Source organism: Oncorhynchus tshawytscha, linkage group LG04 (assembly GCF_018296145.1).
Source record: "Oncorhynchus tshawytscha isolate Ot180627B linkage group LG04, Otsh_v2.0, whole genome shotgun sequence".
In the NCBI taxonomy this organism is placed as follows: Eukaryota; Metazoa; Chordata; class Actinopteri; order Salmoniformes; family Salmonidae; genus Oncorhynchus; species Oncorhynchus tshawytscha.
In genome coordinates this window covers 14,679,145-14,695,249 of record NC_056432.1, presented here as the reverse complement: position 1 = coordinate 14,695,249, position 16,105 = coordinate 14,679,145, and the positions used below count along the sequence as shown (strand labels likewise).

Sequence of the window (16,105 nt, the reverse complement as noted above, 5' to 3'; positions counted from 1 at the left end):
ATATGTTATGTTGAACAAACATGCCTCCCCGACATGTAGAACAAGGAATCATGTTTGTTCTATAGGTGGCATTTCTATCTGCAATGTTCGACAACATTTGGCAACTAGACTTTGCCCTTGTTTGAGTGACTCCACGTTTTGGTCAGAAATGTTTGGTAACTAAGTTACTGTTTAGGGTTTAAAAGCCTAGTCATCTCACATCGTACGAGTGATAACTTTCTCAAAGACTTCTAAGGAATATTGTATTGTTTATGAAGTTTCCTTTGGTGGACTATTGACTTCCAAGAACTAATGTGTGGAAGGCTATTTTGAAGCCCTACTTGTATGTTTAGTCTTTCTCCTCTGTGGAATACTTTTCCTTTGGGTAATTTCATAGACTAACTGAACTGGTAAAGACAATGCTTATTTCATTAAACAGCTGGATTAATAGAATTTTGTTTTGTTATTTGGAATTCTTACTGGACATTTACTTGAATTGGAGGACAAAAACATTGTTTCTTAACTTAGAGGACTTTTGATTTTGTATTTTGATTTGTGATCAAAGAATGAGTCTGTACATTTTCAAGAATGCTGGTTTATCCTGTATACCAGTTGATTTGTAAATAATCATTCTTTACATGACATTGGTCGAACCCTTCTATTTCAATTGGCTGCGTTGGCTTCAGTGTGAACTGACTGCAATAAACCTTTACGTATCACTGTATTATGCAGGGTTGGGGAGTAACGGATGACATGTAATGAGTAACGGATGACATGTAATGAGTAACGGATGACATGTAATGAGTAACGGATGACATGTAATGAGTAACGGATGACATGTAATGAGTAACGGATGACATGTAATGAGTAACGGATGACATGTAATGAGTAACGGATGACATGTAATGAGTAACGGATGACATGTAATGATTAACGGATGACATGTAATGTGTAACGGATGACATGTAATGAGTAACGGATGACATGTAATGATTAACGGATGACATGTGATGAGTAACGGATGACGTGATGATTAACGGATGACATGTAATGAGTAAGGGATGTCATGTAATGAGTAACGGATGACATGTGATGATTAACGGATGACATGTAATGAGTAAGGGATGTCATGTAATGAGTAACGGATGACATGTGATGATTAACGGATGACATGTAATGAGTAACGGATGACATGTAATGATTAACGGATGACATGTAATGAGTAACGGATGACATGTAATGAGTAACGGATGACAGGTAATGAGTAACGGATGACATGTAATGAGTAACGGATGACATGTAATGAGTAACGGATGACATGTAATGAGTAACGGATGACATGTAATGAGTAACGGATGACATGTAATGATTAACGGATGACATGTAATGAGTAACGGATGACATGTAATGATTAACGGATGACATGTAATGATTAACGGATGACATGTAATGATTAACGGATGACATGTAATGATTAACGGATGTCATGTAATGAGTAACGGATGACATGTAATGAGTAACGGATGACATGTAATGAGTAACGGATGACATGTAATGAGTAACGGATGACATGTAATGAGTAACGGATGACATGTAATGAGTTACGGATGACATGTAATCCGTTACATGTGTAAGGGATTACAAAAAAACGGTAACTGTAATATTGAAGAAGTTTAAGCTGCCTATCAATCATTGTTTAAACCAGTGGACAGGCATTGAAAAATGCTCTCTCACAACAGCTGCATAGTGCGAATCCAAGCCTATGGAATAAAAGTCTGGTTTTTATTGCTCAATCTAATTCATGCTGATAAAAAAATCCATAGGCCTAATGGGTATAACTGTGGCTAAACATATGCTGATAGAGGATGGGTCAATAGTAGGCAGTGGATTTTTAATGAATGAGAGCTGTAACATTGTGTTATCTTGTTCCCTAAGCACTTCTCCACAATGCCCTTGGTCATACAAGCTTAGGGGTCAAGGGGTCAACAGGAAGCGCATTAGTATTCATGTTAGTTCTCCTTCTGATTCACCTGTGACAGTGTTGCTGTGTTCGTCAGCTTGGAGGGTTTTGACATACGACAGTTTCATTCTATTCTACTCCAGTTAGCTACCCTCCATGTTTTATTCTGATCCCTCATGTGCAGACAGTCCTTGAAAGCAGGTATCGTTAGCCATCGACTCCCTTTGCTACCCCTCCTTTCCTCTCCTCTCCGTCCTGTGTGGTTGATGTTTTGCATGCACGATACAGACAAATTAATTAGCCCTTGTGATCCTCTCCACCCAACAGCCATAAGAGATAGTGTGTGTGTGTGTGTGTGTGTGTGTGTGTGTGTGTGTGTGTGTGTGTGTGTGTGTGTGTGTGTGTGTGTGTGTGTGTGTGCGTGTGTGTGCAGTACTACGTGACTCAGGCGTATAAAGTAATCATGGCTTGAATCACAGAGTGAAATTACAGTAAGAATTAAGACAAGCGAAAAAGCTAATTTCTGACTGCTGGAGTCTGTTTCAAATCATTTAGGCCTGCCAGCCCAGTTGTATCTATTGGTGTGTAAACTCCACCTTGTCTTATGTTAATGGTCTGCTCTGTACGTAAACTCTGGATGTATCCATCAGACAGACACAAAATATACTCAACAAATATATTTTTTAAAGACCACATGTAGGCACTAACACATATATTCAGGAAACACATTTAAGCAAGAATGTACGCATTAACAATATTTTTCCTGTTTTGACAGAACAATTCCTTTCATGTGGTGAAAATACATTTTAGTTATGTCTGATAAAATAGCAATGTCACATGTTGGTCAGTGCCCGAAATCCTGTGAGACAAAAACACTGTCAATTTTCACTTCCCGAGAAAGTGAGTGTCACCTCAAAGGACATTTGAGGGACATTGGCTTATCTTCCTCCCACATGGCAGGTCAACTTTATACCCGGGGTTAGATATCTTCTGGTATGGTAATGGTCTGGTCCACTGTAGGCCAACTTTGCTGTGCTGTGTTGGATACAGCTGGATGAGAGGCTGTCAGAACCTGCAGGTGAAAATGTACTGAAATCCAATTCTTCAAATCCCAAATGCTAACTTTTCTGTGAGAAGAAGAAAATGGAAATAAAAACAGCATTACTTTTCCCATGCATACACTTTCCTCCAAACAAGCTTCTCAAATAGTCCTAGCATTTCAATGATCTAGCATCACACATTTAAGGAGAGTATGGGAGGAAGTGTCATATCAAATAAAAATGCATTGGTCACGTACACAGATTTGCAGATGTTACCACAGGTGCAACGATATGCATGTGTTTCTAGCTCCAACAGTGCAGTAAAAATGCCTGGCAATACAGAACACATAATCCAAAAAGTAAAAATAAAGAATTTAAGAAATATCAGACTGAACAATGTCAGAGTCCGGAATATAAATATACACTGAGTGTACAAAACATTAGGAACTCCTTGCTAATATTGAGCTGCACCCCTTTTGCCCTCAGAACAGCCCCATATCGTTGGGGCATCGACTCTACAAGGTGTTGAAGGCGTGTCCACAGGGATGCTGGCCCATGTTGACTCCAATGCTTCCCACAGTTGTGTCAAGTTGGCTGGTAGTGGATCTCTACTCTGAATAGCTCGTTCCATATCATCCCACAGATGCTCAACTAGATTGAGATCTGATGACTGGGCAGTAAGCTGAATTCACTGTCATGTTTGTGAAACCATTCCTGGACAATCCTAGCCTTGTGGCATGGGGCATTATCCTGCTGAGAAAAAACATTTGCATATAGATACACTGCTGCCATGAAGGCATACATCTGATTGGTAAGGACGTTCAGATATCCTGTGGCATTCAAACACTGCTCCACTTTTATCAAGGGGCCCAATGTGTGCCATGAAAACACAACCCACACCATCACACCACCACCACCAGCCTGTAATGTTGACACGTGACAGGATGGATACATGTACTCATGTGGATTTCTCCATACCCTAGTCCATCAGCGTGACACAGTAGTAACCGCGATTCATCAGACCAGGCAATGCTTTTTCAATTCTCCAGAGTCCAGTGTTTTCATTTCTTTGCACACTGCAACCGCAGTTTGTTGTTTTTTGTTAAAAGAAGTGGAACTCTGTAAGGTCGTCAGCTGCCATACCCCATTTCGTGTCAAGGTATGATGAGTTGTGCATTCTTTTATGGGTCTTTGGGCACCAATGTTGTACTGGACTGTCAGTTGACTAACTGTAGCCCGTTTGTTGCTCTACACAATTCGTGTCAGTCTCCTTTGTCCTATTTCATCAATGACCCGTTTTCGACCACTGGCCTCCCATTGGCTGGATGTCCTTTGGGTGGTGGACCATTCTTCATATACACAGGAAATTGTTGAGTGTGAAAAACACAGCACTATTGCAGTTCTTGACACACTCTAAAGGTACTTAAATCTTTGGCTTTCCCATTCACCCTCTGAATGTCACACATACACATTCCATGTCTCAACTGTCAAGGCTTAAAAATCTTTATTTAACCTGGCTCCTCCCCTTCATATACACCAATTGAAGTGGATTTAAAAAGTGACCACTGTTGTGTCATCAGAAAACTTGATGATTTGAGTTGGAGACTTGCGTGGCCACGCAGTCATGGGTGAACAGGGAATACACAAGGGGGCTGAGCACGCACCCCTGCGCTCAATGTTGTTTTCTTCGAAGCAGGCGAAGGTGTTTAACTTATCCGGTGAGAGGCATCGGTGTCCGCAACGTGGCTGGCTTTCCCTTTATAATCTTTCTTGTGTCTAAGCTGTTGAATTGCGACTCCACTTTGTCCCTGTACTGTCGTTCTGCCTCATTGATTGCCTTACAGAGGTCATAGCAGGTCTGTTTGTACACGTCCAAGTTCACACTTTCAGTTTTGTGTGAATGCTGCCATCTATCTGCGGTTGTTGGTTTGGATAAGTTGTAAACGTCACAGTGGGAACACTATCCTCTATGCACTTCCTGATGAACCCTGTCACTGAGTCAGTGTATACGTCAACACTATTCTCAGAGGCGACCCGGGATCATTTCCCAGTCCGCGTGATCAAAGCAATCTTGAAGCATACTGTAGGTTCCGATTGGTCAGACCAACGTTTAACACGGGTGCTTCCTGTTTACGTTTCTGCCTATAGGTCGGGAGGAGCAGAGTGGAGGCCAAAGGGAGTGCGGGGGAGATCCTTGTAGCCGTCCCGGAAGGGAAAGTAGCAATGATCAAGAGTTTGTGATGCACGTGTAGTGCAGGAGATGTGTTGATATAATTTCTGTAGTGTTTTCCTTTGATTTCTTTTATTAAAGTCCCCAGCTACAATAAATGCGGCCTCAGGATATGCGGTTTCCAGTTTGCACATAGTCCAGTGTAGTTCCTTGAGAGCCGTCGCGGTGTTGGCTTGGAATAAACATGGCAGTGACGACGACCAAAGATCATTTTCTCGGGAGGCAATGCGTTCAGCATTTAATGGTGAGATATTCCAGATCGGGGAAATAAAATGACTTGAGTTCCTGTACATTACCACGATCACACCATTGTGTGTTATTCATGAAACAAACACTTCCGCCTTTCTTTTCCTGGAGAGTTGTTTATTTTGAAATTTAATCAGGATCAAATAGAGGAATTTCTCTGGTAATGGAGGTGAAGAGAGAGTTTGGGTTTCATTTTTCTCTAGTTAGTGTTCATAAATGACCTTGACACACCCCACTGACTAACATATCTATTAACCTTCATTCACACTGCAGGGAGAGTCGCCGTGCATCCACCTGCACACACACACACACACACACACACACACACACACACACACACACACACACACACACACACACACACACACACACACACACACACACACACACACACACACACACACACACTCTTATCTGTCCTACATTTACTCTGCACCACTGTGGTGTGTGTGTGTGTGTGTGTGTGAGTGAGTGCATAAGTGTGCATATGTGTGCGTGCAGATGGATGCATGGCGACTCTCCCTGCAATGTGAATGAAGGCTAAAAGGTCTGTTAGTCAGTGGGGTGTGTCAAGGTCATTCAGAGGTAAATCTCTATCGTTGATGCTCTATTTTATACCAGCCTCTGATGCCGTGAGAGACTGTATGGCAGTACAATGACTGGTGGTATGTTGATGAGGTTGTTGGAGGGTGTAGCTATTTGAGGCATTGTAGATGTCTGTATGATGTTGTTTTGGTTTGCATGCCAACCTGGCGATACAGGGAGGGGTCTAACAAACATGGAGGTGTGGGGGTACTGTCAAATCACTGCACGGCAGGTTGCCATTGAATGGGTCAGCAGCAGATGTACATGGATACGGTGTGTGTGTGAGAGAGAGACATGGTGAAAGATGATATAGCATGCTAGCTTTGTAAAGCAGCCTTGTTCCGACTAGAAGACTGACCTTTATTTTGGAACCACAGAGGAGAGCGACAAGAAACACATCACAACAGGTGGTTTCTATTTGGATGGCTTCATTATGACAGCCCATAGTTACTGTAAACAAAACACTTGGCTAGTTACTGTCATAACCCTTTTAAACTCAATATCAAGAGGCAGATGCCAGACATATTGGTAGGACATAGCTGACCCAGAGAAAATGTCACACCCCAAATGTTACAATGAGAATGGGTAGTATTTAGTATCACTGAGCCGGCCCACTCTTCCCTCTTCCCAGGTGTAGTTGTGACATCCCAGATATGACCTTGTGTTAGTCCACTGGTGACCTCTGGCTGGGTGCAAGCTAAACTGAAATATTCTACTCCATCACCCACCATCCCCATCCCCAATCCCATCACACACATACACCATATCTGTACCTCTGCTGCTGACACACACTCAATGGCAAGTTCCCGTGCAGTGAAAATAGACAGTCCACTGAAAGCCCCATCCATATTCGACCCCTCCCTGGCTCGCCTCTTGTCCTCCTCTCAGTCACTCCTTCAATGTGTCTGTGCTCTAAGCTCATTAAGGCTCCCTCTGTCTCAGCCACACACACAGTTTCTGTGTCTTCTTGCCTTCTATCCATGGGCCTCGAGTTATGGGGGAGTTCTCTCTGCTCAAACTAAACCTAGATCAATATGGTTTCTACTGTCACATTTAAACAGTATACTGTACATACAGGGCCTTCGGGAAGCTTTCAGACGCCTTGACTTTTTCCACATTTGTTATGTTACAGCCTTATTCTAAAATGGAATAAATTGTTTTTTTCCCCCTCATAAATCTACACACAATACCCCATAATGACCAAGCAAAAACAGGATTTTCACCTCTCTGACCAAGGCCCTTCTCCCCCGATTGCTCAGTTCGGCTAGGTGGCCAGCTCTAGGAAGAGTCTTAGTAGTTCCAAACTTCTTCCATTTAAGAATTATGGAGACCACTGTGTTCTTGGGGACCTTCACCGCTGCAGTTTTGCTACCCTTCCCCAGATCTGTGCCTCGACACAATCCTGTCTCTGAGCTCTAAGGACAATTCCTTCGACCTCATGGCTTGTTTTTTGCTCTGACATCCATTCTCAACTGTGGGTCTTATATAGACAGGCGTGTGCCTTTCCACAATCAATCGAATTTACCACAGGTGGACTCCAGTCAAGTTGTATAAGCAAATCAAGGATGGTCAATGGAAACAGGATGCACCTGAGCTCAATTTTGAGTCTCATAGCAAAGAGTCGGAATACTTATGTAAAATAAGGTATTTCTGTTTTTTATTTTTAATAAATTCTCATCACAGCATTTAATTTCACCACAACCCCCCCACAACCTAACAGGGTTCAGAAGAGCCGTCTGTCATTATCTGGCCCACCAAGTGCTGCCTTTTCCCAACCCTCTGTTCATCCCTCTTTCCTGGAAGACCCTCGTTCCTCTGCTCACAGAGAATCCCAGCTCACACCTCAGACTGATCCATGGAAATCCTTTCCATCCGTCTTAGATCAAATCAAATTAAATGTATTTATATAGCCTTTCGTACATCAGCTGATATCTCAAAGTGCTGTACAGAAACCCAGCCTAAAACCCCAAACAGCAAGCAATGCAGGTGTAGAAGCACGGTGGCTAGGAAAAACTCCCTAGAAAGGCCAAAACCTAGGAAGAAACCTAGAGAGGAACCAGGCTATGTGGGGTGGCCAGTCCTCTTCTGGCTGTGCCGGGTGGAGATTATAACAGAACATGGCCAAGATGTTCAAATGTTCATAAATTACCAGCATGGTTGAATAATAATAAGGCAGAACAGTTGAAAATGGAGCAGCAGCATGGCCAGGTGGACTGGGGACAGCAAGGAGTCATCATGTCAGGTAGTCCTGGGGCATGGTCCTAGGGCTCAGGTCCTCCGAGAGAGAGAAAGAAAGAGAGAAGGAGAGAATTAGAGAACACACACTTAGATTCACACAGGACACCGAATAGGACAGGAGAAGTACTCCAGATATAACAAACTGACCCTAGCCCCCCGACACATAAACTACTGCAGCATAAATACTGGAGGCTGAGACAGGAGGGGTCAGGAGACACTGTGGCCCCATCCGAGGACACCCCCGGACAGGGCCAAACAGGAAGGATATAACCCAGAAGGGATCCAGAGAATCCCAGCTCACACCTCAGACTGATCCATGGAAATCTTTTCCATCCGTCTTAGATCCAGAGAATCCCAGCTCACACCTCAGACTGATCCATGGAAATCCTTTCCATCCGTCTTAGATCCAGAGAATCCCAGCTCACACCTCAGACTGATCCATGGAAATCCTTTCCATCCGTCTTAGATCCAGAGAATCCCAGCTCACACCTCAGACTGATCCATGGAAATCCTTTCCATCCGTCTTAGATCCAGAGAATCCCAGCTCACACCTCAGACTGATCCATGGAAATCTTTTCCATCCGTCTTAGATCCAGAGAATCCCAGCTCACACCTCAGACTGATCCATGGAAATCCTTTCCATCCGTCTTAGATCAGACAGACGGGAATGTTTTTTTTAAATTGGAAGAAACAATGTTTTTCTATGAAATATTGATGGTGTCATAGTGACATTCAGTCCATGGCTCTTGTATGTGAGGGCTTCTGCTGACTCGGGCATTTCCATCGAAAAGGACCCATGAGCACCAACATGTGAAGTTCATATCAATTTGGGTGTGAAATTAAAGCTAAGAGTCTACATTTTGAGAAAATGAAGGCATACCAGTAGATGCATTTTTAACAATTTTTCATCTTAAAAATTAGGCATAGGTAAAGGCTCTGATTTCTGGATAAACAGATGGAAAAGGGGTCTTAGAAAATATCTACCAGAAAAAGGCTTTTATAGGTATCAGAAATACATCAGAACACAATAAGGTTGACGTAAACACTAATATTTAGTGATGGAGAAATTGCTTACCTTCTGTAAGTTTAAGAGATATTGCCTGGTCCCTCATGAGGAGGAAGGATAATGAAATTTCACAGAAGTACCAAGTAATGGTAAACATACAAATTAGTTACAGTGATTTTACTGATATCAACTTTGTTTATGAATTGTTAAGTGATTAAAACAATATGTAACGTAATTTCAGAAAAATATGTAATGGAATTATTGCAACTGATTTGGCTACAAGGGGAAATCATAATAGTCACAAACCACAGTTTGGTCACCTGCTTACTGTCCTCCCTTCCACTGGAATTCTGTTGCGTTCTACTGATAACTGATTTATTTCTGTTGTCTGGTGGTCAAATCAAGAGTGTTAAAACAGTCTGAGTGTGGACACCCCCATTCTCGCTCTCTCGCTCTCTCAGCTCTCTCAGCTCTCTCTAGCTCTCTCAGCTCTCTCTCTCAGCTCTTACTGACACGTACCAATGAGCCCCCTCTCTTTCCATTTACTGGAACCAGCATCCTCACCCATTGACCACCGGCCGACACCGAATGGCCATGGACGTTAAAGAGTATTTGAAATTTGGTCAGTCCACCCCGGCCTTGATGTTAACGTGCACAGATGGATCGGACTGGACAACATCTGAACCTATCAAAAATGTATGTTTCACATATTTGGATACACTACTGTACAGTGAGTACAGTAGATAACAGCACAGTAAAGTTGAGTATAGTACAGTACAGTATTTTGAACTGTACTCTATTCTACTGGACTCTACTTTGGTTTGCTGTGCTGTTATATTCATAATTAAGAATTTCTGTGTAGCACAGATCGCGGATCCATGATGTCGAGTGCCTTGCAAAAGTATTCACCCCCTTAGCATTTTTCCTATTTTGTTGTATTACAACCTGTAATTTAAATAGATTTTTATTTGGATTTCATGTAATGAACATACACAAAATAGTCCAAACTGGTGAAGTGAAATGAAAAAAATAACTTGTTTCAAATAATTATAATAATTATAAAAAAGTAAAAACGGAAAAGTGATGTGTGCATTTGTATTCACCCCCTTTGCTATGAAGACCCTAAATAAGATCTGGTGCAACCAATTACCTTTATAAATCACATAATTAGTTAGATTGCACACAGGTGGACTTTATTTAAGTGTCACATGATCTATCACATGATCTCAGTATATATACATACCTGTTCTGAAATGCCCCAAAGTTTGCAACACCACTAAGCAAGGGACACCACCAAGCAAGGGGCACTATGAAGACCAAGGAGCTCTCCAACAGGTCAGGGACAAAGTTGTGGAGAAGTAGATCAGGGTTGGGTTATAAAAAAATATCCGAAACTTTGAACATCCCACGGAGCACCATTTAAATCCATTATTAATAAATGGAAAGAGTAGGGCACCACAACAAACCTGCCAAGAGAGGGCCGCCCACCAAAACTCACAGACAAGGCAAGGAGGGCATTAATCAGAGAGGCAACAAAGAGACCAAAGATAACACTGAATGAGCTGCAAAGCTCCACAGCGGAGATTGGAGTATCCGTTCATAGGACCACTTTAAGCCATACACTCCACAGAGCTGGGCTTTACGGAAGAGTGGCCATAAAAAAATAAGCAAACATGTTTGGTGTTCGCCAAAAGGGATGTGGGAGACTCTCCAAACATATGAAAGAAGGTACTCTGGTCAGATAAGACTAAAATTTAGCTTTTTGGCCATCAAGGAAAACGCTATGTCTGGCGCTATGTCTGGCGCATTTGGAAGACCCATTTGCGACCAAGCTTTAACTTCCTGACTGATGTCTTGAGATGTTGCTTCAATATATCCACATCATTTTCCTACCTCATGATTCCATCTATTTTGTAAAGTGCACCAGTCCCTCCTGGAGCAAAGCACCCCCACAACATGATGTTGCCACCCCGTGCTTCACGGTTGGGATGAGGTTCTTCGGCTTGCAAGCCTCCCCCTTTGTCCTCCAAACATAACAATGGTCATTATGGCCAAACAGTTCTATTTTTGTATCATCAGACCAGATGACATTTCTCCAAAAAGTACGGTCTTTGTCCCCATGTGCAGTTGCAAACCGTAGTCTGACTTTTTCATGGCGGTTTTGGAGCAGTGGCTTCTTCCTTGCTGAGCGGCCTTTCAGGTTATTTCGATATAGCACTTGTTTTACTGTGAATATAGATACTTTTGTACCGGTTTCCTCCAGCATCTTCACAAGGTCCTTTGCTGCTGTTCTGGGATTGATTTGCACTTTTCACACCAAAGTACGTTCATCTCTAGGAGACAGAACGCGTCTCCTTCCTGAGCGGTATGACGGCTGCATGGTCCCATGGTGTTTATACTTGCTTACTATTGTTTGTACAGATGAATGTGGTACCTTCGGGCATTTGGAAATTGCTCCCAAGGATGAACCAGACTTGTGGAGGTCTACAATTTTTAATGACTACAAGTTTTAATGACTCCAACCTAAGTGTATGCAAACTCCAACTTCAACTGTATGGCTGTAGTACGTTGTACCTTTACAAAGCCAATATGTTATCGACTCCTTAGTGACCTACTGATGCATTGTGTTGGATAGGGAATAGGTCCAGCTCCAGTAGAGTGCTTATAAGACCATAGCCACAAGCCTGATTCACACTAGAGGACCAAACCAAGCCGAGCCATACCAAGCTAAAATTGACTGGCCTGTTTGGCCTGTTTACGAATCCACTATAGCTCCTGGAACCATGCCGGATACAACCATTTCAAAAGAAATCATCAGAGCCAAGACGGTATGGTTGGGGATGGTACGGTTGTTATCAGGTTAACAAAGTTGACGAAATCAGGGCAAGAGTTGCTTTCCAAAGAGATATCCGGGATTGTAACATGCTCTGTTTCACGGAAACATGGCTAGCTGGAGACATGCTGTCAGAGTCCGTACAGCCAATGGGATTTTCAGTGAATCGCGCTGACAGGAATAAACATCTCTCTGGTAAGACGAAGGGCGGGGGTGTATGTTTCATGATTAACAACTCATGGTGTAATTGTAACAACATACAAGAAAGTCCTTTTGTTCACCTGACCTAGAATTCCTTGAAAATCAAATGACGACCATATTATCTCCCAAGAGAACTCTCCTCGTGTAATGAGTCCTGTGTGTAGCTGGTGAGAGAGTCAGGTGCAGGACAGCAAATACGAGTAAAAACGTGCTTTACTCAAAATCAACAAAAATACAAAGTAACATCTTGAGCACACACAGACTTACCGAAATATACAAAAACAATCACTCACAAAAACCATATGGGGAACAGAGGGTTAAATAATGAACAGGTGATTGACAACATGTGAAACAAAGACAAAACAAATGGAAAATCAAAAGTGGATCGGCAGTAGCTAGAAAGCCGGTGACGTCGACTGCCGAATGCGCCCCCCCTCCCCCACCACCTCGCCCGACGCCTCGAGTCCAGGATAGCTCGAACAGCATACGCCGGGGCCCACTCGATGTCCAGAGGGGGCGGAGGAACCTCCCGCACCTCAGCTTCCTGAAATGGACCAGCCACCACTGGCCTGAGGAGAGACACATGGAATGAGGGGAAGCTGTAACCTGTAACATACCACGTTCAGTCTCCTCAGGACTTTAAATGGCCCCACAAACCGCAGACCCAGCTTCTGGCAGGGCAGGCGGAGGGGCAGGTTTTGGGTCGAGAGCCAGACCTGGTCCCCCAGGGGCGAACACCGGGGCCTCGCTGCGGTGGTGGTCAGCGCCCTCTTTTTTCCATCTCACGGCCCGTTGTAGGTGCACATAGGCGGCGTCCCAGGTCTCCTCCGAGCGCTTGAACCATTCGTCCACCGCAGGAGCTTCGATCTGGCTCTGATGCCACTGTGCCAGAACTGGCTGATACCCCAGTACGCACTGGAAAGGAGAGAGGCCAGTGGAGGAGTGGCGGAGTGAGTTTTGGGCCATCTCTGCCCAGGGGATGAACCCCACCCACTCCCCCGGCCGGTCCTGGCAATATGACCACAGAAACCTACCCACATCCTGGTTAATTCTCTCCACCTGCCCGTTACTCTCGGGGTGAAAACCTGAGGTGAGGCTGACCGAGACCCCCAGACCTTCCATGAATGCTCTCCAGACCCTGGACGTGAACTGGGGACCTCGATCAGGGACATCCTGTAGTGCCGGAAGACATGAGTGAACAGAGCCTCCGCAGTCTGTTGGGCTATAGGGAGACCGGCCAAAGGGAGGAGATGGCAGGACTTAGAAAACCTATCCACAACCACCAGGATCGTGGTGTTACCCTGTGAGGGAGGAAGATCTGTCAGGAAGTCCACCGACAGGTGCAACCACGGCCGTTGTGGAACAGGTAGGGGTTGTACGGTGGAGACCTGGTCTGGACTTTCCACCGTAGTCGCACCGATGGAAACCCCCACACACCTCCCTGAGCACTCTCGTGACCACTCCATATCGACTGTAGTACACGAGCGAGTAACACGCTTGACCATTGCTACTCTAACTTCCGTGTTTATAAGGAAGTGTATAGGAGATGTTGTACCCACTGTGACTATTAACACTTTCCCTAACCAGAAACCGTGGCTTGATGGCAGTATTCGCGCAAATCTGAAAGCATGTACCACCGCATTTAATCTTGGCAAGGTGACTGGAAACATGGCCAAATACAAACAGTGTAGTTATTTCCTCTGTAAGGCAATCAAACAAGCAATTCAACGGCTCAAACACGAGTTGTATGTGTCAGGGTCTACAGACAATCACGGATTACATAAAGAAAACCAGCCACATCGCGGACATCGACGTCTTGCTTCCAGACAAGTTAGACAACTTCTTTGCGCGCTTTGAGGACAATACAGTGCCACCGATGCAGCCCGCTACCAAAGATTGTGGATTCTCTTTTCTCTGTGGCCGATGTGAGTAAAACACTTAAACGTGCCGGCCCAGACGGCAGCCCTAGTCGCGTCCTCAGAGCATGCACAGACCAGCTGGTATTTGGTTATTGTTCTGCTGAAACGTGCATTTGTTTCCCAGTGTCTGTTGGAAAGCAGACAGACCTAAAGTACGTTTTCCTCTAGGATTTTGTCTGTGCTTAACTCTATTCCGTTCTTTTTATCCTGACAAACTCCCTAGTCCTTGACGATGACAACATACCCATAACATGATGCGGCACCACCATGCGTGAAAATGTGAAGAGTAGTACTCAGTTATGTGTTGTGTTGGATTGGCCCCAAACATAGTGCTTTGTATTCAGAACATGAAGTTAATTTCTTTGCCACACTTTTTGCAGTTTTACTTTAGTGCCTTATTGCAGATACACACACACACTCACACAGCAACAGGGAGTGAGACAACTGACAGACAGACTGCTAATCTGGTCTTTAGGGTGTGATCAAATCAAATCAAATTTTAATCGTCACATACGCATATTTAGCAGATGTTATTGCGGGTGTAGCGAAATGCTTGTGTTCCTAGCTCCAATAGTGTAGTAGTATCTAATAATTAACACAGTAGTATCTAACAAAGGATGTGATAACACGTGAGCTAATGTAAACTGTTTTAAAAAATGCTAATAATTTCAGTAGTGTAACCACACCCCCACCCTAATACCCCTGTGGGATGAGAAGGATCTGTAGTGTCCCTAGCCAATGACTCGCCACCCTACATTACACACACTTCAGTGAGTGATAGGCGCCTCCTGGCAAAACATGGACACCCGTGTGCTCAGGGGGCCTTCCTCTCCTCCACACCACGTCTCACTGCCCATCTCTCTGCCCTCTCTCTCTCGCTCTCTCTTTCCTGTCTCTCACTGTCACCCTCAACTCTCACATGTTCTTCAGGCAAACATGCTCTCAGTCTGTCAGGTGGTGTGTTGCCTGTTATTTTCTATTGTGTATATATACATGAAAGAGAAAGACAGTTTGATAGAGAAACAGAAAGATGCATTTAATGCATCCTGAAAGTCAAAAATACAATACATGGCCAAAAGTATGTGTACACCTGCTCGTTGAACTTCTCATTCCAAAATCATGGCCATAAATTTGGAGTAGGTCCCCCCATTGCTGCTATAACAGCCACCACTTTTCTGGGAAGGCTTTCCACTAGATGTCGGTACATTGCTGCAGAGACTTGCTTCCGTTCGCGAGGTTGGGCGATTAGGCCTGGCTCGCAGACGGCGTTCCAATTCATCGCAAAGGTGTCCGATGGGGTTGTGGTCAGGGCTCTGTGCAGGCCAGTCAAGTTCTTCCACACCGATCTCAACAAACCATTTCTGTATGGACCCTGAATAGGGCATTGTCACGCTGAAACAGGAAAGGGTCTTCCCCAAATTGTTGCCACACAGTTGGAAGCACAGAATTGTCTAGAATGTCAATGTATGCTGTAGCGTTAAGATTTCCCTTCACTGGAACTAAGGGGCCCGAACCATGAAAACAGTCCCAGACCATTATTCCTCCTCCACAAAATGTTACAGTTGACACTATGCATTGGGGCAGGTAGCGTTCTCCTGGCATCCGCCAAACCCAGATTCGTCCATCGGACTGCCAGATTACTCCAAAGAATGCGTTTCCACTGCTCCAGAGTCCAATGGCGGCGAGCTTTACCCCACTCCAGCCGATGCTTGGCATTGCGCATGGTGATCTTAGAATTGTGTGCATGGAAACCATGGAAAACATGGTCATGGAAACCCATTTCATGATGCTCCTGACGAACAGTTCTTGTGCTGAAGTTGCTTCCAGAGGCAGTTTGGAACTCGATAGTGAGTGTTGCAACAGAGGAA

General features: G+C 44.2%; 1 pseudogene; it reads right to left on the bottom strand.

The window, feature by feature from the left end:
• Window positions 1–642: 642 nt before the first annotated feature.
• On the bottom strand, window positions 643–13,440 carry LOC121846414 (annotated as a pseudogene).
• Between the last annotated feature and the right edge of the window lie 2,665 nt (window positions 13,441–16,105).